This window comes from Lepisma saccharinum, chromosome 3, assembly GCF_977018435.1.
Source record: "Lepisma saccharinum chromosome 3, izLepSacc3.1, whole genome shotgun sequence".
Classification (NCBI taxonomy): Eukaryota; Metazoa; Arthropoda; class Insecta; order Zygentoma; family Lepismatidae; genus Lepisma; species Lepisma saccharinum.
The window spans coordinates 50398840-50421210 of record NC_139231.1 but is presented as its reverse complement, the minus strand read 5'-3'; the positions used below and the strand labels follow the sequence as shown (position 1 = coordinate 50421210).

Below are 22371 nucleotides of genomic sequence, written 5' to 3'. Positions count from 1 at the left end.
GCTTCTTTAAGAGCATAATATTGTTTAATAACGGTGATAAGTACCCTCTACACTAAATTTCTAAGTGAGAGAATTAGGGAGGGCATCTGCCCCCTCTTGCCCCTCCGTGCGCACGCCTATGTATTCGAGCAATGTTACGCGACCTCTCAATATAGGGTTATGCAAGAAGTTACATAAACACTAGAAATTATTTCCTTCTTTCATGAAATAAGCAAGTAAATGTAAAAGGACTTGACGTGTTTTATCTTCCTATCACAATATTAAGGAATTTGAATAGTCGATGGTCTTCCTCACTTCTACACCTTGAGTGTCTCATTTTTGTGCTAGGCTATAGCCTAGGATAGATAGCCTAGTGGCAAATCCCCCCCCCCGCACCTGAGATCTTTCACTCTAGAAATCGAACTCGGGATAGGTATTAAATATGATGGAATTTATATGACATAACATAACATGGTAATGAAAAAATATACCCACATTAAAAAAAGAGAGAATTTTGCATGCGAGGAAGGTATGTACCCTGAAAAGCCATAAACAAATTTTAAATTCTTCAAACACTAGAGGATTATTTTGTTGTTTCTTGCGATTCGGCATTTCACCACGTTTTACGTAACTACACAAGAAAATAACGAAATATGGTTCTCGGAAACAAGACGTAAGCAAGAAAGATAAAGCTCAAAGTTCGTTTGAAATGTATTTTATCACTATCCTGACGCATGTCACAATCCCTGTGCAGTGATTTTAATTTCTACTCATTGTTGTAACGAGTGCACTCACGGTCCCCGAAATGACGTGTCATTCATACCCCGGCACGGGGCCAAACGTCGTTTTGTGGACGGGAAGCCGGTCGTGACTCTTACGGTCCAGGTTTTCAAGTTCGGTTCTGAGACGGTCGTTTATTGTCGTACTATTGCGAGGCGGAGATAAATACCTTGGAATGTTACACTGTTTTGTTTACCTTGGATATGTAGATTCGAACAATCATAACACACTAATAACATAATATCCGGTACCTGAAAAACGTCAAATAACAACACTGACGAACGGTAAAAAGTGAATATATATTGTAACAACAAAAAAATATTGCAATCAACAATTGTTTACATAGCCTCCTCAATCTCTCACTCATTCACGCTCTCTCTCTTTCACACATCTGAGGTACTTTTACATGTGAAGTATAGATACAAATCATGGATCTCATTAACATGTAATTCCTTTTTAGTTTTAAAAATTTATGTGAATTTAGAATATTTGTCTGCCAGCTCCTGTGCTCTTTTAAATTAATTTATGTGCCAGTCCTCAGAAAGCGGTTAACTAAGACAATTGGGTCGGCGTGGTTAAATCTTTCGTTCGAATGAACGTATGCATCCAGTCGTAAGCACGACATTTAACAAGTTTCTCGGACGGGGGAAATACACATAAGCCTCTCTCGTCCAATGAGAACAACTACACCATTCCAAGTGATGCAAAAACTTAATCGGCTCCAGCTGCCGGAATACACAAATCAATCGTCGGCGCGAGCAAAAATTTCCTTAATAACCACTATGCAACAAATAATACTACTTCACGCGCACAACCTTGCAATATAAAATACGCTTTCCACAATTAAAAAGGACTCACCAGTCAACTATTGACAAATTAAATGGCGCGTTGGGGCGGTCGGTTACACAAAAAATGGAGCACACTTTGACAATTTACACTAAATATTAAAGTAATGAAATGGAGCTTCTAACCCTGAATGCAGACAATTAAATTAGAACATCTGAACATGAAATGACCCTTTTTTATAACAATACCAAAAAACTATCAGACACGGAAGTTAGGTTCGGGGATCCTGAGTCACTTTGCAAATAAGTGAGACTTCGGCGTTAACAGTACGGTGTTGATACTAACAATGCACGTTTACATGGACATAGACGCTCTGAAGAATACTGTACCGGACTCTGCTACATTGCGTGGTCATTCATCTCTCTTGGACGCGGGACTTGCACACGGTTCCTTTGTGGCGAAATTGTTCTCCGAGGTCGATCGCGACGAAGAATGATTGCGACGATCTGGTGTACTTGCACCTCCTCAGTACTTCGGGCGTTCCTCTTGTCACTAGCGTCGGGTGTACGTGGTCACGCGCCGGTCCGGAATCTCTCTAGTGTCGGGCATCAATTGGACGTCGATCTGCAATCATCTCTATCTGGTAACGGGCTTCGATTGGGCGTCGATCGGGAGTCGTCCTTCTCTCTCTCTCTCTCTCTGGTAACGGGCTTCGGTTGGAACGTCGATCTGGAAACGTACTTTGGGCTTTGGGCAGTGGTTGGTTTTGATGTCGTCTTTGGCGCTGGCTGGCTGGCTTCACCGGATGGTAGCGGCGCATCTTTTCGGGTGCCGGGGAGGCAACGGCCCCCCTTCTCTATCTCCTTTAGACCTCCATTATTATGTAGTCCACGCTTGGCAAAAACAAATCACCGCGTAATCTTGACCAAAATAAGGCGCACACTGGTAATTCTCTATTTGCAATTCGCTCACGGTGTGTAAGAAAACAAAGTCCACGGACACAAAACAATAATCACGCGAGAGTGTAGCGCGGAAATGCTCTCTCTATGAAATCCGGGTAAAAACTGTGTCTGGAATCGTAGTACTGCATATTTATAAGAGATTCAAATTCGTCCGTTGAAAAGCACGCTAAAGTGGCTTGGCTTCGGTTTCCGACGAGATGGAAATGACCTCTGTCCATTGTCTTGAAACGCGGTCACCCGCGCGTCCTCGATCCTTGCATGCTTGGGCTCCAGCTGATTTTCCTGGTCATCCGTGAAGAATGGGTTCGCCCACCCGCTGTGACTTCTAGCCCGGTCCCGACGAAAATAATCCTTCCTTTTCTCCGTGTTGGTGCGGCTGTCACTCAGGAAAAACCCGTGTCCCAACTCCCGACGTCTGGCTCGGATACAAATTTATCCACAAAATAAATCAAACCTCACACTTTTATTTTTGAACATAAAGTTTCACATGTCACTAGATACCGTGACATTGTAAACCAACCAAGATGATATTTGCAGGAGAGATTAGGTTAAAAAATGTTAAACTTTGATTTGTCCGGTTCATTATTTGTTGATAGCTAATTCGTTATTGTTAATTTGTAGAACACCTAGTTTCTGTCCACTTTATGCTTAGATAGGCTAAATTGGAAGTGAACCTACAGGTTAAAAGAGGGTTTCGATCGCTTCGCAAAGTATTTCCACCGAGAATCGAAACTAAGATCCTTTGATTACAAGGCGACAGCTTTACCACCACGCCATCGGGAAGACCGGTATGTTAGTTCGTGAAATTGAAATGGTTTACTAATTTGCAGAAACTTTACTTATGTTAGTTGAAAGCTGATATCTTTTCGAACCGATGTAAAAATTGTGAATGCTCCATGAAGAACATTAGTGGTTCATTAATCTCCTTAATTAATGTTTATAACTAATTTTTTGCGCTGCGTTTTATCTCTGAAAAGATACCACACAACTGACAAAACGAGGGTATATGAAGTATACTTCGATGTTTATAAAAACAAAACTTGAATGCCAAAATTTTGTACAAAATTACATGCTATTTATAGATATAGTGGAACTGTAAAAATTTTAGGTGATTTTACCTTCGACCCGATATATCTATAACGGCCGACACTGATCGATAGAGCACCGATTAATGTCTTATCCCTTATATATATATGTAGTCAAGTAATGTCACCTGCATTGATCGGCTCTGGGGTTCACCCATCTTCTAATAAGTGAGTACCCCTGGGAGTTTAAATGCTTCCGGAGCGTGGTACTGATCACCAGGAAACGGATATATATATGTACTAAAAATGTGCTAAAATATGTAAATATATATTTAGTTATTTTCACCAATATATGGAGTTAAATATGGACTTAAAATTGTAAAAAATTACCTTTTTATATTATAAGACACTACACGAACTACATAAAATATATTACGCTTACATTGACATTTATTGTAAAATAATAGAAAATGTGCTTTTCTTTTCTGTTTCCAAAACAATGAATAACAAAATTTTGTTGTAAGTGTTCGAACGTGAATTTCCTTCTGTTGTAGATTGACTAAAACTGCGTTCAAAAAAGTAATAGGAGTGTATTTCAAATTTGTCAGTTATTCGCAAGAAATTCACACAACTCTCTGGGTCAAACGGAGAAATATAGTTATTGTGCGAATATGGAGTATATGTTGAGTAATGTTCTGAAATATGGAAATAATATGTAAAAATAATTAAAATATGTAAAATATGAGCCAAAACCTGATGTATGTCCAAATATGGAAAATAAAAACGGAATTTTTCGAGTCTACATGCCATGCTTCACAAAGATTATACAACATATAACAGATTTCAGTTTCATACATAAATATGTATTTACATAGAAATCTTTACCCCGCTGATCACATTACCTCCACCTCCATAAATGGCCAGAATCTTGAATCTGTGGGACTTTTCCTTCAATCCCATGCCTCCATCCATTGCAGCAATGCAAGGGGAAACGTCAACTTTAAGCCTACCTTTGTATACCCGACACCTATCCTTCGAAAGAAATTACCTGAATATCATAGGCGTGCGCACGGGGGTGCAAGGGGGGACAAATGCCCCCCTAATCACGAACATCCGCCGACTTTTTCCACTAAGGGACAAGCAAGGTATTTTTCCATGGGGCATATTACCTCGATAATAGTGTTCCCCCCTCAAAAAACACGTCTTGAATTTAAAATTATCGCATTCCTGCATCCCCATTATACTAATTAATGCCAATTATTATGACTGAAATCAAATTATACGTGTGAAAATATACTTTTAAGTTGACATTCGGTTTCTAAGGGTTGATGTGGCCATTCTTGCCCCCCTTCCAGACGTCATGCCCCTATATTATTATATTTTCACCTAGAAATTTAGGATAGAGGAATCTTATCGTCGTTATTAAACGATAGTATACTCTTAAAGAAAATGAAGTATTTTCAAGCCAATGAAAGTTCAAAGCAACTACGGGAGAAGGGGGTGCAGTGGCGCAACCGCAGGGGGCATTGGCCCATATCCTTGGACGGAAATCAATTTTAGGGGGGGGGACATGGAAGTAAATTAAACAAGACTAGCAGAATCTAAGAGTAGAAAGGATACTCAAGATGAAATTAGTTTTCACGTCTTTCTTGCATTGTTTCTTCCAGATGGCCAAGAGCACCTGCAGAAGGGATACAGAGCTGCAATTGCCCCCTCGATCTCAAATTTTATACGAATAAAGATACGTTTCATAAAATTGTCTTGCTCGCTTCGCTGGCAATATCTGCTTTTCTTGCAGTCTTGTCAAGTTCAGAGCAGTAAGACTCGGCGGGAGTTGGCCCTGGACGCCGAACGATCTAAATGGAAAAAAATTGTAAAAGAGAATGCCATGGCGTTTCATGAAAATTTAGGCGCCATGTTAAATCAATATTGTTTTCATTTTGCAAAAGTTTGGAACTGAAGATTTTCTTTGTCGCTTCGCTCTCAATTTGTTTTCTGTTATGCATTACACCAGGGTGAGAAGTAACTGCTGCTAAACGAATTTCTCTTAAATGCATAAACAATTGTTTGGAGGAAAAGGAGCGCGCACATTTGAGAGACAATTTATATGAATTTTGCTGTTGGTTTGTTATGGGACGGATGAATTGATTTTGTATGTATGTATGTGTATATACACACATCCACCAATGCAATAAAACTTAAACAGTGAGATAAAGTTAGGCTTTTCTGTCCCGACTCCCGACTCCCGACTGAACTTTCATCAAGGCTTTGTCCCTCCCCTAATCAGAAGGTCTGCGCACGGCTATGCTGAATATGTTTATTGTTTCGAAGTCTTGATAACATAAGGAATCCATTTCCACAAGATAAATGTTATCTATATCCTATGCCGCTTTCTTGATGAGAAGCTTACAGGAGAGGGTAAAATCCTATTTATACAAGTATTTGCCAATTTTAACAACCCTTCCTGTAGGATAGCCTACATTAGATAATACATGTTTGCTTGGGTAGAGGGTACAGTGTTAGAAAATGTGTGTACTCTTGCATAATATTTCTTCCAATTGATGAAAAAAACAAAAACATGTCAGAGCGACCTTGAACGTGAATTGTGCAATTCGCTATTTTAATCTGACAACTCAGTGTGTGCATGGGTGAGTTTTGGAAAGCAGCCAAGATCACATACAAGCAAGTCCTTTCACGCCTTCAATAAACGAAAGAAAAGCTAGATCGTTTACTTCCTCTGGTAGCTCAGTTGGTAGAGCGGTGGACTGTAGATGTAATGGTATTAGTAATCCATAGGTCGCTGGTTCAAATCCGGCCCGGAGGAAATAATTTTTTCTACTTCAATTTACACCCCTGTCCAGGACAATAATAATGATTGATTTGGTGTTTTAAGTCCACTTTATGCACAGTAAGGCTAATCGGGACTGGACCTACAGCTTTAAGTGGGATCCGAGCCACTATGTGCCTCCACCAGGTATCGAACCCGGGACCCATTGATTACAAGGCGACGCGACGCTACCTCTGCGCCATCGGGAGGCCCCGACAATAATAATGAGAAGGCTACGTTATTTCATGATTGATTTAGTTTATTTTACTTCGCGTTTTGTGCCTCTTGGCTAATTTGCGAAGATGGGGATGAGTGATGAAATAATGAAATTGATGAATGGACATTTACAAACAACCAAGCCCGACCGGGATTGGAACCCGGGACCCTTGGCGTCGCAGCGCGATGTGCTAACCACTCGGCCACAGGGTCGGGCTACGTTATTTCATGTTGGCCTTTCTCATTCATTTCTGTTGGAATATAGAACAGTGTTTTTCACATTCGTTTCATGTTAATTTCAACCAAATACACATTTTTGTAGTGCCTATTTGGTATTTTCTTCTATTCCCGCTTTCTTTCACTGTCTTGGCTCCATCTATAGTACAGTGTAGAAGGCATTTTTCTTTTTGTGTTTTGTGACTGTCCACTCATCAATTTTGATCTGATCATCCTTCATCATCATCGTCGCGATTGTTGATTGATTGAATTGGTTTGTTTTACTTCGCTTTTGTGCCACTTTTGACTAATCGCGAAGATGAGGATCAGGGATGTTATTATGATATAGATGAAGCGAACTCACAAAGAACACCCATGCCCAGGCTATGATTCGAACCCGGGACCCGCGACATCGTAGTACACAATGCTAACCAATCTGCCACGGAGGTCGGCTCTTCGCAATTTTCCAAAACCAATCGGAAATCGAAAAAAAAATAACAAAATACAGTATAATACAAAGTCAATGAACGTTCAACGGGCGAAGAAAGTTTATACGAAATTCATGTTTTCTGTTTCTTCAGGAGTACTTCATTTTAATCATTTTGTTTCTTATTTGCCTCTGTTTCACAAATTTTCTGTAAAAACGAGCACTAATATATACAATCGCTACCGTAAACATAATGCCAATTTTCGACGCTACTAACCTTTCGAAACGGATTCACATTTGGCATTGAATGCGTGGTTGCATACATACAAGTCAGACAAGAATATCGATTTTCCAAAGCAAGAGGCCTCAAAGAACAAAACGATAGTAACAAAAGCCATTTCTCGATGGCGTAGGGCGACAATACAATATATTGGAAAGTTGAAAGGGTCTACTATTTGACTGAAGTTACGGAGACCATTTTTAGTTCTATCAACTTTATTGAAATAACACATATTAAAATGTTTCTATTACTTGTAACTTTTGGTGGTAGTCGAATTTAATCGCCTCTAACTTCCAGTGAATCTGCCATAGATTGGGTTTATGCAGGAGGGTTCTTATATAGTATTTGTAGGGCTTCTCGTACGTATTCCTCTGGTAGCTCAGTTGGTAGAGCGGTGGACTGTAGAAGAGTGAAGTCAGTAATCCATAGGTCGCTGGTTCAAAATCCGGCCCGGAGGAAGCTAGGTTTTCTCACGTTCTGCTGAAATTGTTTTGACAATGTGATATTTCCGGGTTATGTACAGCGTGTCCGTAATAGTAGAACTCCATGGTTTCAAATAGGAGGATGCTACTTTTTGTTGCTGCGAACAGTGGTGTTATGAGGGTAATCGTGAAGCGACAACAAGCAAGTTTTACTTCACACAGTTCTTCACATAACTGTACAGGCTACGTTGTTCATAGAAGCTGTGCAACCGATTTGTAGGAAAATGGATAGGCAGGACCCATTCCTTGGCCAGCACCAAGTCTCGATTTGACGTCGGTTTTTTTCTTTCGGGGCTACGTGAAAGTGTAATAATAACCCGTGGCTCTACAGCCTGTAAGGGCCTTGGCCTATCTTCCGACTACCAGTCTCCCTCTCACAACCCTACCTAGAGGTGTGGAGATCTTCAACAAGTAATGGGGTGACGGTCAGCACGTCGAACCCCCAGCCGTTATAGGCCACCGGTCATATGGTAAAGGTAATGAAACTTTAAACATAAAGTTTACATTTACATAAAATAAGTTACATCTATCTACGATTTTGAATGTAATAAAATAACTTGAACTAATGTAGTCCGTTTCTTACATGATACTACGTCACACATCATGAAAGAAGTTAAATGTTGAAAAGGTTTATGTATGATAGAGGAAAATTATCATACTGCAAGCATTAGAGTTAACCTAACATCATAGTCATAACTAGGCGGGGGCAAGGAGGAGCACTTCCCCCCAAAAAATTTCACGTTTATTCAAATTTACAAGTTAGAGGACTTGAGGAGGAAAGTAATATAGAGTAATATTTGTGATTTCGCAAACGTCACAGTTATTTAGCAAATTGATGGATTGAGTTGGTGTTTTAAGTCCACTTTATGCACAGAAAGGCTAATCGAGACTGGACCTACAGTTTAAAGTGGGATCCGAACCACTATGTGCCCCACCGGGTATCGATTACAAGGAGACGACGCTACCACTGCGCCATCGGGGAGGCCCTTATTTAGAAAATAATCCGGACACTATTTTTATGAGATGGAAAACTTTTCGAGTCTCTTCCTCCCAAAGTTAAGACCCAGGTGTGATTCTGTCACATCAAAATCAGGCCCGAAGTTACGCCATGCCAAATATGAACGTAAAACTATAAACAGTATGAAACCTAACAAGCTAATGACATGACAGGTAAAATGTCTACTGTAACAAATACGTAAAATTAATAATTGCATCGACAATGGAATAATTCTTTTAAAAAATATCGAAGATGAAAGGTTCTTGACGATAAAACCACGAGATGGGATTATCGTTTTTGTTGAGGGCTCAGGAAGGGTGAACGTCCCTTCGACCTCCCTTGTAATCTGCTCTCACAGTATTTCCTCTCCATTCCCCCCTCTCTTTCTCTCTTCCTTCTCTGATCCTGTAATACTCCTTTCTTTTTTCCCTTCTTTTCTTCCTTTGTTTCTCTGTCTGTGCATATTTCTACTTCTCTCTCTTTCTGTTCGTCCTATACTCCTTTCTTCTTGTCTCTATCCTACTTTCTTGTTGTTTCTTTTCTTCGTATTTTTTGCTTCTACCTCTCTCCCTCTCGCCTGTTTCTCTAATACCTCTTTCTTTTAGGGAGCGTTCAGTCTGAAGTGACACGCGACAAGCAACAAGTGACACGTGTTGCTTGGAAGCAAACTCTCAATAATCGATATAACCTTTCAAACCGATGCGACACAACAAGCTGAACGTGTCGTACGGACTGCGCCGTATTCTCAATGACGTCCATTGTGTCGCTTGAGAATTTTACCAAACGAACGCAGAGTTGTGCAGCTTGTCTTTCCGCTACGGTGTGAAACGTTGCTGTTGGTTGGCTCGTTTCCCAGCGACATGCGTCGCCTGTCGCTTCTGTGTGAAACCACCGCATCGTCACCTGTCGCCTTCCGCTTCTCACTTCACCCTTTTGCTTACTTTTTATGTATTTACTTTTTCTTTTCCATGTTTATCTTTGGTTCTTTCTACCCCCTCCTTCTATCTCTCCCTCTCTCTCTCTCTCTATGTTCGCATAAAAACCTTTTTCCTTTTCTCTCTTTCTTGGTGTACTTTTCTTTTTCCCATGTCGACGCCTTAAAGCAACGAATAAACGAAAATGGAACAGAAATACACTGCCAATGGAGAAATGTCTTAGCGCATGGTGACTCGACTACATTTGGATTAACTTGTTTTACGACTCAGTTTGCTAAAAATACTAGTCATCTGTCAGCAGAACTCGTTCTACCGCATCACTGACGTTTTTATGCTCGGCGAAACTCGACCGACCTACTTTCACGTGCAATTACATCTATTGCCATTGCAAACTTGTGTATTCCTCTGGTAGCTCAGTTGGTAGAGCGGTGGACTGTAGATGTGTGTTGTTAGTAATCCATAGGTCGCTGGTTCAAATCCGGCCCGGAGGAGATCTTTTTTTTTATCACGTTCCTTTCACTGTATTGCCAACTTTTGAAAATTGGTATGCGTAAGAACGTGATGCGATCAACAGTTTTGACTCTGTCAGAAATTAATCATCAACAATGCTTTCGTAGACAGACAACGTAACTGTAAGAAAAAAATACTCTGTAACGATTTCCTCTAAAAAGCGATTTATACAAGATTTTACATCTGATTGGATGTTGTAAGTTGTATTTGCAAAAAAAAAAAAAAAAATCGTATTCTTCGCAAACATTTTAGGGGCTGTTGGGGAAACTTTTGGGGGGATGTTGGATGTGTGGATAAATCGCTGGCTCTGTGGTTTTAATTTTTAGCTACTGCAAGAAAATGAGCTCCATTTCCCTGAAATTTCAATTGTCGTGACCTTGAAAAACCTTCCTTCAATCATAAGTGTGCTAAAATCTCTAATCTAACGATGCGTATACGGTGCAGAGCTTACTTGAGGGTTGCGATGTTATATCATCAAGAAATAACAGAATTTATGTATTTACATATATCTATACATAATGATTCAGATTTCTATTATTGCTGTTATTAATATTATTAGCAGTCGCAACACAATACTTATCTAGTACTTTATATGGCTAATAATGTATCCTGCGAAGAACAATTAAATTAACGACTTCAAATACATTAATGCAGTTTTCATTGGGGTTCATCATACTTACTGTACATTCGACCTGGAAATATCTATCTCCGTGCGTAAAATTGAACACTTCATAACAAGTTATATCGATGACAATAATGGTTTGTGTTTCATTCTATCTAGTATAATGCTCACAGGTCCTAGTCTTGAACCCATGGACAAGGCAGGGATGCATCATTGTGTTTGTTCCATCATTCATCCCTATCGTCGCGATTAACCCCAAACATAAAAAAGCAAGTGAAATAAACAAAGTATGCTGTTATAAGATAATATTGAATTATAACGCATTCAACAGAATTAAGAGGAACATAATTGATAAATATTTAGACATTTCAAGAGTAAAATTAATTCATAAATTTTCGGGAAGACAATGCAGTAAATGCAAATATCAAAACAGTAGTTCTCCTGAAATATTCTTTCTCAGTGCTCAGTTAAAGTTTGAAAATTTTCTGCCGACTGGTTCTCGAGATAATCGTGACTATTGACTAAATTTACCCCGTAAGCTTACGCAGGAGAGGAAATGCTGAAATCTTCTCCCGGCTAGATCACTTTAAGCTGGGAAATACATAACTTTTGTCGATATCTCGAATATGTAGCGTATCGAATACCGATTACATTGTATGTGTATAGATAACAAATAAGATAAGTTCACCTTTCAGTAGCGTAAATGGTACTCAACTTTCTGTAGTATTACGTGTATCGACTTACCTTCTAATAACCCAATTTTACGTTACTTAATACTAAATGTGTAAGATTATTCTCTTTGTCGTACAGTCACGGGCATTTCTGGGTTGTACGAGTGAGATCGTTACAACCCAGAATCATCCGGGACTACACGAAATCATCTTCTAATCGCGGAGTGGTGAGTTCATTACTCGACAGGGGCGCTCACAAGTGGTTCGGATCATGCTATAAACTCTGTAGGTCCAGTCCAGATCAAATGAACTTAAAACAATGGCAATATTTTCACGAACGCATTGTATGCGTCACGGTTCTTGATCATGTATTTCCTTATTCCCGACACAAAACACTCAATGTTCACTTATTTCAAGTTCCTCTGGTAGCTCAGCTAGGTCGACCTCCGTGGCGGAGTGGTCAGCGCAGCGCGCTATGAAGCCAGAGGTCCCGGGTCCCGGCTAGGACATGGTATTTGTCCAAATGAAAAAATTGGTAAATGTAAAAGTTGAGAAATGGTAATGACGGGGGGGGATATCTTTAAAAAAGAAAAGTTGGTAGAGCGGTGGACTGTAGAAGCCTTAGAAAGCATGTAGTCAGTATTTCATAGGTCGCTGGTTCAAATCAGGCCCGGAGGAGATATTTTACGTAGAAGATAATCTTCATGGAACGTTAAGTGAATATAGAAAGTCATCCATTCCACACACATACGCACACAAAACATGAAAGATAATAAAAAGTATGGAGTGCGAGTGTTGTAAAGAGTGTTTATCCTTATAGTTGACCGTGGATATTAATACTGATAATTGTGATTCAGCGTATTTAATAACTTACATCAAATGGTATTTTGTCTTGTACATATTTGAAACATGGCGCATCCTGGTCACCGCTCTTTAGCAATTACTATGGGAAAATTTCTAGAAGCATAGGACTGCATAGGAATGTGGCACTTGTACTTCCTTGTACTGTACACTTTTAGGAATCAGCATTCAGGCTAGTGATACGACTTAAATATCCAGAGTGCCTTCAAAAGCAGTGAGTGAGTGCAAGGGGTTCGATAAACGATTATGAGTTAGCATACCATGAGCGATGGTCAATGGATCATTACAATCCAGAGATGTCGTGATTACACTGCACTTGCCAGACTCGACTTCCATAAGCAATTGAAAACAAAGACAAAGAATTTTATTTTCCTAAACAGTATACAAGATATGGTTACACAGAACGATTATTATTTTATGTATACGGATAAAAAAGTAGTCAAACTACTTTCGGAGGTATGCGCTTATGCCCTGGTACCTGAAAATTAACCCAGGGCGTCAGTTCCGCGAATTTTTTACGGATTCCCCCGCTTTTCTTTGATTAATCCTATATTTTCCATTTTTTTTTTACAATAATTCACTGTGACATTGGCAAGAATGCCCCAGTGTGAAGAACCAAATTTGTTCGGTTTTCCTGAACAAAGTTGGTTTTACATCATTCTACAAGGTAAGAAGATTAAGATAAAGGTTAGAAATAGTAAGAAGTAAATAAGTGTTAGTGTTTAGCATTAATATTATTTATGATCACAGATACGAAATTACATAAGTGTGTAATTGGGTGGGTAATGTTTTCTTAGGATATGTTTTATTGTGTGTCGTGTGCATTAGTGTTGATGGATGAGATGTGGAATAGACATTAACACGATTCTATGAATGTTAAGCAGGGTCTATGTTCTAGTATGTTATGTTTGAGATAGTGAGAGTATTATTGGCTTTGAGATGTAAGTATTAATACTAGGAAGGGATATGAAAGAACGAGTGGTACCTGATGCAAGGAGACTTGCGGGAGACCAGCAAGAGTTGGTCGGACTGGGATGAACATCGGTACGACGGTTGGTACCCGGGACATCATCAGGAAGGAAAGAAGGAGGGAGATTTCCTGGGAAGTATCGGGTACATTAGTACGTTCGGTAGTGGAAATATGGAGAATTGTCAAGAATCAGTGAGAGAAGTTTGCAGAGTGTTTAGTAACGAGAATAAAGAAGGGGTGTAAGATTACAGTTTAAGAAAGAAACGAAAAAGAAAAATCTGGGTTAAATTCGGTTGGTTCCTGGGTCGAATCCTTGCAGTGTTATCCTTTACCTTTCTCCGGGGAGACGTAACCTTTTCTTTCGTTTTGGCGTATCACTGTCTTGTGTATTAGTGTGTCCTTCTTGATGTTCCTGCGGGAGGTTCTGCTTCATTATCCTCTTGGCGATCTTAGTCCGAAGGAGGGATGTCCTGTTGTTGAGTTTGTCGAAGGTGGATTCTTTGTGATCTTCTGGGGGGTATATTACATTCCGGAGGTAGGGGTTGAATGGGGAGGTGAGTGATGCCAGATTTGAAGAGGGAATGTTCCTCTTTCGACACCAGGTTTGTTAAGTCGTTTAGTAACGTAAAGTGCTCGGGATTTCTTATTAACTGGTACGTGTTGAAGTTTGGTAGCTTTTGTCTTAAATCTTCGATTTGTTTGTTCGATGTGTGGCAAAAGAAGGCTTTATGTTCCGGTGTGTCCGTCTCGGTTTTACATTTCAGGCATTTATCAGTCTGTCTGAGGTTGTGCTTATTTAGGTGTTGACCGTAGGGACCGTGTCCCGTTAGGAAATGTATGAGACCTCTCGTGGGATGGAAATGGTCCATCGAAAGTCGTTCTTTTATGTTTGGAAGGAAGCTGTGAAGTCTCCTTCCATGCGTAGCTTGTGTCCATTCCTGTTGCCAGACGCTAAACAAGTGGTGGTAAATTTCTGGTACCGTGGCAGGGCGTATTCCAATTAGTTTATAGATTTCGTCCTCTTGTCCATTTCTAAAGTAATATTTTGATGCTCTAGTTTTAATAATGATTTCGATAGGCTGTAGGCCCGCAATCATGAGAAGAGCCAGGGTTGAGGTTGTTCTGAATGCGCCCGTAAGGCGAAGTATCACTTTGCTTGTGAAGATCTCATTCTGTTTTTAATGTACTGTTTACTGGTTTCCATGGCCCACAGGGGCGAGCCATAGGAAATAATAGCATTATATATGGTAATGAGATATGTTTTTATGTGTGATAGTGGAAGGTTGTAGTTTGCAGAACTCAATGCGGCTAGACTGTTTATAGTTGTTTCGGCCTGGGTTATTGCCAGGGCTATGTGTCTGTTAAAAAAAAAAAAAGCAATTGAAAAATCTAATATACTCGTATATATATATTTTACAGAGCTTCTTAGTTTTGAATTTAGTTCTTGTAATTGATTTTAAAACATTTGTATGCCACTTAAGATGTAGCAACCACTTAATTAACAAAATATTTTCTTGTATGTCTTCGGGCAGAGTGCGCCACGACGCCAGAGGTCCCGCGTTCGAATCCAGGTTAAGACATGGATGCTTGTGCTCGTCTATCCTGAATGAAAAAGATAATTGAGATTAATTTATATAAGTTTGATGTGTGCGGAAGATTGCCTCTTAGGAGTTTTCCTTTTAAAAGAATGGTGTATCGTTGGGTTCATTTGATCGGTTGACCATTCTTAACGTGTAACCAAACAGGTAGAAAAGAAGCGTTAGATAACCAAGAAGAAATTGTATCTTCGACAGACTACAATATCAATTATGTTTCAATTATATACATAGGTATATTGCATGCACAGAAACAAGTTTCGTGCGACGAATTTCCTATGCCGAACACGCGAGTTTCTAATTTTACTTCATGGTATCATTCGTCACAACTTTCAACTCTCGTCATTTGAGAAATGCATATCTTTTAAGTAAAAGTTACCGATGGTCACAAAGGTTCTTTAATGCCCGCAAGTCCGGGGTTAAAAAGTTGTCGCCCTTAGGCACTGTAAAAATACCGACCCTCCCACTCCATTTTCTGCAAATATTTTTTTTAGATTTGTCCATGAGCTGCGTTATGAGAAATTGTATGCTTTTGCCATGTTAGCTAATCAGAATTGGTAATGCACTTCTATCTGGAATCGAACACGGGACAGCTTAATCAACAAGCCGACAGCATCACTACTCCATCATGCCCTAGAATTAAATGACGAAATGATGGAAGCACCCGTGGACTGGACTGTAGTTGTCAAGAGTGAAAACAATACTACGGAGCCGGGTTCGAATTCCTGTCTAGGCAGAGTGATCTTTGTTAGTGTCCCTTCATCAGTTTCATCACATCATCATCACTAATCCTCATCATCGCAGCCGCACGTAAAAGAATCTTAACGCCTCATATTTACCGTTTTATGTTTTTACTAAAGATTAATTAGTACCTCACCTAATAGATATTCTAAATTGGTCAACAGGTCACCTTGTAATGAAGGGGTCCCGGGTTCGATACCCGGTGGAGGCAAACTTCACAGTGGTTCGGATCCCACTTTAAACTGTAGGTCCAGTTCCGATTAGCCTTACTGCGCATAAAGTGGACTGAAAACACAATCGCAGACAATGAAACTCAATCAATCATCTGGAATGGAACGGTGAACCCTTTTGAATACAGCTTGGTTGTTACATTGTTGCTCGAAGCCATTTAACTGGTAAAAAAAAAAAGACCTTTGCCCGGATTTGAACACGGGTCGCTCGGCATCCGAGAGCGATGCTTTCGCGCTCGGCTGCCGAGGGTCTAACATAGATAATGATAAACTGTCGACCTCCATCCTCCAGCTAAGTTTTGCTTGCGAGATGGTCTACTGGACCGTGAAGGGTTGGCTACACTGCAGATGACGGCAGCGACCTTGAAGGAAGCTTCTTTGATTGCGTGGGTTGCACCTCCGACATTGAAGCGTGCAATACGAACAATAATGTTACAATACACTAGAATAAAAGTTTGAAAGTTTGTCTTGAGTCCACTTTATACACTATTAGGCTAATCGGGACTGTCTGTAGTTTAAATGGGACCCGAACAACTATTTGCCTCCATGCATTCCGCCCACCGTAAGAACGAAGTTAATGTAAACAAAACGACGTGATTTCTGCGAAACAGTTCATTTCTATTTGTGAGTTCCTGTCACATCTTCCCATAAATACCTACATATTTTAGTCATAGCTGTCCATAGGAGGATCTAGATTTTTTTCTTTCTGGAATGAAGAGCAGATTATGCTGTAAGCGTAATGATAGCAACACTTGGTAACCCTGGAAATGTAATGTGCACAGCATCATAGATGTGCGAGTGTGTGCGCGCATTGGACCTTGCCAGTTTCAACTGTTGTCAGTATCTCGATAATTCCCAGAGCTATAAATTGAAAAGTTAACTAGAAGAAAGGCGTAATTCAGAAGACATAGTTTGGAAATAAGCTATCTGCAATCGCCCCTTCGCCACTTATATTATGGTAAAAAGCTCTTCCACTCTCTTGCTCTGTCTTTCTTCTAGGTATCTCATTTTTTTCTCTCTGCTCTCTCTCTCTCTCTCTCTCTCTCTCTCTCTCTCTCTGACCGTCTCCATCCATATTTCTCTTTCCTCTGTCTTCGCACCATAGACCAACCCAATTACAGATTCATCTATGATCGCACTGCCATCTTTCCACTCTTTCTTTTCTTCTGTCATCCTTCTTACTCTCTCTCGCTCTCTCTTGCTGTATCTTTCGTTATCTCTTTCTATCTACATTTGAAAAATGGATATCTTTTAAGTATATAAAGTTATCGATGGTCCCAAAGGTTCCTTAATGACTGCAAGTCCGGGGTTAAAGAGTTGTTGCCCTTAGGTCACTGTAAAAATGTCGCCACTCCCACTTCATTTTCTGCAAAGATTCTCGGATTTGTGGATGAGTTACATTATGAGAAATGGTTTGTTGCCTTTCCGTTGCCTGTAATATTCTCCCTCCCTCCCTCCCTTCCCATCTCTCTAGAAAAGTGTGTTGTGGACGTCCGTTTGTTGAATTGTTGTTTGAGTCCACTTTATGCACAGATAGGCTAAGCGGGACTTGACCTACAGTTTAAAGTAGGATCCGAGCCACTGTACGTATACCACCACAGGGTATCGAACTCGGGACCCCTCGATTACAAGGCGACGGCGTTACCACATGTTTTTTTTATAATGGAATGAATACCCCTAAGTGGTAGTATCCCCTGTTTTTCACTCTTTTCTCAAATTTTCATTTCTCAGTTTTTATCAATTTTCAGTTTTTCTAATTTGGACAAACACAAATAGGCCTACCCATGCCTTACCCGAGACTCGAATCCGGAACCCCTGGCGTCACCACTACGCCATCACGGAGGCCCGAATGTCCCTTTGTGTAAGAAACTCACAAAGAGGAAGCTGCTATGTTAATACATTATTTCTAAGATCAAATTGAATACGAGCCATTGGTATTTTCTCCTTGGTAGTGAACCGTTCGATTAATATTAAGAACGTCATCGGAATAGTCGCCAAGTTCAGTTATCTGATATATCGCATAAAAAACTTCTAGTGATAAACACGTTTATTTCAAACACGACACGTTTATCTGCCTCAAATAATGTTCAAGTATCTCCTTCCCCATTCTCCCCGCCTTTTCTTGAGTATCTACTAATAGCTATATACACCGCAGCTCTCTCGCGAACACGTACTTTTACTTTTCTGACGCAAGATATTAATTTCAAAGACTTTCTATTACATCTTCCTCTGGTAGCTCAGTTGGTAGAGCGGTGGACTGTAGAAGGAATGGTGTCAGTAATCCATAGGTCGCTGGTTCAAATCCGGCCCGGAGGAGTACTTTTTTCCCTTAGAAAATTATTTCTAATTGCTATTTTTTCTGTCAAGTAAAGTTTTTGGGACACGTGTTGGATCTTTTGGTTCTCGATGTTTGTTTTGAATTTGTGGGCAGTCGATTGCATTCTTCATAATAACAAATTACAATGACGCTTCTTTACAGCTTTCAGTTTAGCACAAATTAACTTTGTGGTTTTAGAAGTTGTTTATTTCGAGTGTTGCATATGGAAGAAAACGTATTTGTTTGAGTGAACAAAACACGCTTCGTTCTGGTAAGTAAAGAAATTGGTAGCTTTACTAAATTTGGTAATATTGACATGTCTGATAACAAATGTGTACAATTATTTGAAGAATGTGATTCTGGTGAACAATAATTTGCATGTTGCCTATATAAAAAAACATTTGGTTACGAGAAACTATATTTTTGTTGCACCAAAAATCTTGTTTCTCTGTGTGTGTGTGTGTGTGCGTGTGTGTGTGTTCTATTGTATTTTCTGTGGTAATATATTTTTCGCATGTAATGTCTGATAGATGTATAATTAAGGTAGAGTTAATATTTTGTATTTTCTAATCAAAGTTTTGTTTGCTAAAACTCCTACATAAGAGACTGATCGCTCTCATTAAAAGACGATAGTATCCTCTATGATGTCTTTATGGTAGATTTTCAATATTCCATGTCTAAAAGGCAAACGCTCACCTTGTACTAAGCTAGGGGAGACAAAGTCACGGCACGCGTGTCATTAGTTGGCCCATATACAGTGCCTTTCACGGCCAAGTCGCCCGTGCAGCGACGGCTAGCGCGGTTCAGTGAGAGCGCGTCTGCCGGCATTTAAACCCATAGCTTTACGCTGTCTTTGGCACTGGACACGTCAGTGCTTCAGTATCCAGATAGCTGGTATCCAGTTTGCACGTGTTTGTGAAGGTGTTAACAAGTGTTTTAGATTGTTTTGTCTCAGAGAACTTATTACTGACGCTTTTCTTCAGTCTAATTATTGTCGCGATATACGTACAATTTAAAACAACGAATTTTTATGTACGACTCTTACACCATAACGAATTCTTGAAGGGAAGTTAGAATACGTCTTGCAGCAGAATTCCCAGATGTCCCTGTTCCACACAGAGACAGTGTTCGTAAACTTGTGAACAAATTTATGGAAACAGGGTCTGTTCTTGATAAGAATCTAAGGGTGAAAAGGCGTGTGCTTACTAAGGAGAAACTAGACGACGACGGAACACGATTGGTACATACCTCTCAAGAATCCCTCCGGTGCCTTGCAGAAGAAACATACATTTCCATGACATCTGCGTGGCGATCCAAGCTTTTATACCTGAAGCCATACATTAGAAGAATCTAAAGAAAATATCAGGAGAGAAATTGAAGCAATTTCGGAAGAGGAACTGATACGTGTTGGTGAAAATTTCCAATAAATATGCCAAAATGTGTGGATGCAGGAAGACATCATTTCCAACACCTCTTGTAACAATGTACGTGTTCATTTTAATTGCAACTGTCAATGCACTTGTACGAACGTATTTCATTACATAGCTAGCAGTTACGTTACGCGGATTTTGCATCCAGTTTGCCGGCAGACGCGTTATCACTGCCCGGCGCGCTATCCGCCGCTCCACGGGCGACTTGATCGTGAAAGGCACTGTATAAATTGTATATAATACATATATTAAACAATGAATGAAATGTGTTGCTAGTGAGATTAAATTACGTGCAATAAATTTGCCATCCAGCCAGCATTGAATTTCCAGGGCGATGTAGCCGTTCTGCAAAAAACATTGTTCTCACTGTTGCTTGATATTTTCAATTGCCAGTGAAACAGCTCTTCTTATTTGTATGTGTGAAATTTACTTGTATCATTTATGGCAAAGGGGGGAGGGGGGTTAAGTTGGGGTAGCACATTCAAGAGACTCAGCACATAGTGTACTGCAGGTTGGCGACTCCTATCCTAAGCAATCACCTTTGCAATCAATGTAGAATTGATGACGTTGAAAACATTATTGTTGTCGTTCGGCTACTGCTTAATAATTAATAATAATAATAATAATAATAATAATAAAAGTAAAATATTATTTAAAAAAGTGCTCTCCTGTGCTTAGCACCACGCCATGAAGGCGCATAGGGGGTGTGGGGTAAAATATTATTGAAATTTTATTAAATTAAGTTCACCTAACCGAACTTTAAGGTTCATGAAACAGTTTTACTCAGCAGTTATACCTTTAAGAACTTTATGTTATGTTATGAGAAAGCAACGTTGTAGGTCCAAATCTTTCCCGTGAGAGCTTCCACGGGACATTTTGACGTATTGTTTGCTTACGGGGCGTGCAGGATGTGCGTAAGGAAGACAAGAAAGGTCACGGATGACAAAATGATGAGGTCATTCTGGAGACAATAGTTTGGGACATGAAACGAAAGTGTTGTTGTAGCAAGAACAGGAAATGGGGAGGAGTTATAAGCAAGCGTTCAAGCTTTAACAGCGTGGGAACGATACATACAGCTTCAGGACGCTTTCATCACTGCAGTTTGCGTTTCATCTCGCATTCGTTTGTACTCCTTCGCGCCTAGGGATGGTATCGAGACGAGACAAACCTCGTTCTCGTTTCAGTCTCGTCTCGAGATGAGACCAAGATGGAGACTGCCTTGTAAAAATCGAGATAAGAAGATCAGATCCTTCGATTTGTCGAGACCTCGAGAACGAGACATGTAAAATCGAGACGAAACCGAGAATTAGGGAGATTTCAAACCGAAGCGACAAGGGCATGCGACAAGCAACACGGGCTGCTTCAGTCTAAATCAAAATATTCGTCTCAAATGCTCAAACAAGGTAACGCGAGTAACCGAGGTAACACGATGCACGCCATTGAGACAACGGCTCAGTCCGAGCAACACATGCAGATTGTCGTGCCGCTTCGGTTCGAAAGGTTGCATTGATTACTAAAGCTCCGCTTCCAAGCTACACCTGTCGCTTGTCTCTTCGGTCTGAAAGCTCTCTTAGTGTCCGAGACCCCTCACTCTCGTTCGAGACTTTGGTGTGATAATTGGAAAGTTACCCAAACCAAATTTACTTCAATAAGATATTACTTTAAGGGATATTTGCCTGATTATCTATAGATAAGTTTTCCATTTTAATTAAATAAATGGCGATTTTGAGCCTGTGCTAGTCACTTGCATATGTGTTCAGGATAAAAATCAAATTTCTTAGAGAGAGGGCTCGTAGAGAATCGAGTCGAGACGAGACCGAAACGAGGCGAGAAGAAGACATTGTTAAATCTCGTCTTGTCTTGTATCTCCTCTCGTTTGTGTACGTACGAGCTGGCCCTCGTGACGGAGTTGTTAGCGCATTGCGCTACGACGCCAGGGGTCCCGGGTCCGACTCCAGACCTGGGCATGGATGTTTGTCAGTGTCGATTCATCAATTTCATCATGCCATCACTCATTCCCATCTTCGCAAATTAGCCAAAAGTGACACAAAAACCGAAGTAAAATAAATCAAATCAATCAATTATTTTGTGTACGTACAGTCACGGACACTGCTGGGTTGTATTGATTCCATTGAAAGTCAATGCATTCACTACAACCCAGAACTGTCCGTGACTGTATGTACATTAGCAAGCCATGGTGAGAAAAGACCAAGTACAGAATCTATCATAGAGAGCTAAGCCATGCATTAGAACATGTTTTGTATACTTCATTTGTATTGTCCAGTGCGTCAAACTAAAGAGTTAGTATTTAGTATGTTTAGTATTTATTTACATTTTCCTTGTGCGAGTTGTACGCTGTACGCACTACATAAATTTTACTTTACACACACTTTCTCTTCCCTCAAAGTCATGTATTAATATTGCACCCTCTTTACGTTAGTATACAAATAACTCTTAGTAGTTAGGGCCTCCAATTTGGCGCAGTGGTAGCGTCATCGCCTTGTAATCAAGG

The 22371-nt window shown here is 40.1% G+C and overlaps 4 non-coding genes across 4 annotated transcripts; all 4 read left to right on the top strand.

Moving 5' to 3' along the window:
* Positions 1-6266: 6266 nt before the first annotated feature.
* TRNAY-GUA (transfer RNA tyrosine (anticodon GUA)) lies at positions 6267-6356 on the top strand. The gene is given in 2 exon segments: positions 6267-6303; positions 6321-6356. It is a non-coding gene; the product is annotated as a tRNA-Tyr (tRNA).
* Positions 6357-7866: 1510 nt separating this feature from the next.
* On the top strand, positions 7867-7956 carry TRNAY-GUA (transfer RNA tyrosine (anticodon GUA)). The gene is given in 2 exon segments: positions 7867-7903; positions 7920-7956. It is a non-coding gene; the product is annotated as a tRNA-Tyr (tRNA).
* Positions 7957-10314: 2358 nt separating this feature from the next.
* TRNAY-GUA (transfer RNA tyrosine (anticodon GUA)) lies at positions 10315-10403 on the top strand. Its single transcript is given in 2 exon segments — positions 10315-10351; positions 10368-10403. It is a non-coding gene; the product is annotated as a tRNA-Tyr (tRNA).
* Positions 10404-18338: 7935 nt separating this feature from the next.
* TRNAY-GUA (transfer RNA tyrosine (anticodon GUA)) lies at positions 18339-18428 on the top strand. The gene is given in 2 exon segments: positions 18339-18375; positions 18393-18428. It is a non-coding gene; the product is annotated as a tRNA-Tyr (tRNA).
* The last annotated feature ends 3943 nt before the right edge of the window (positions 18429-22371 follow it).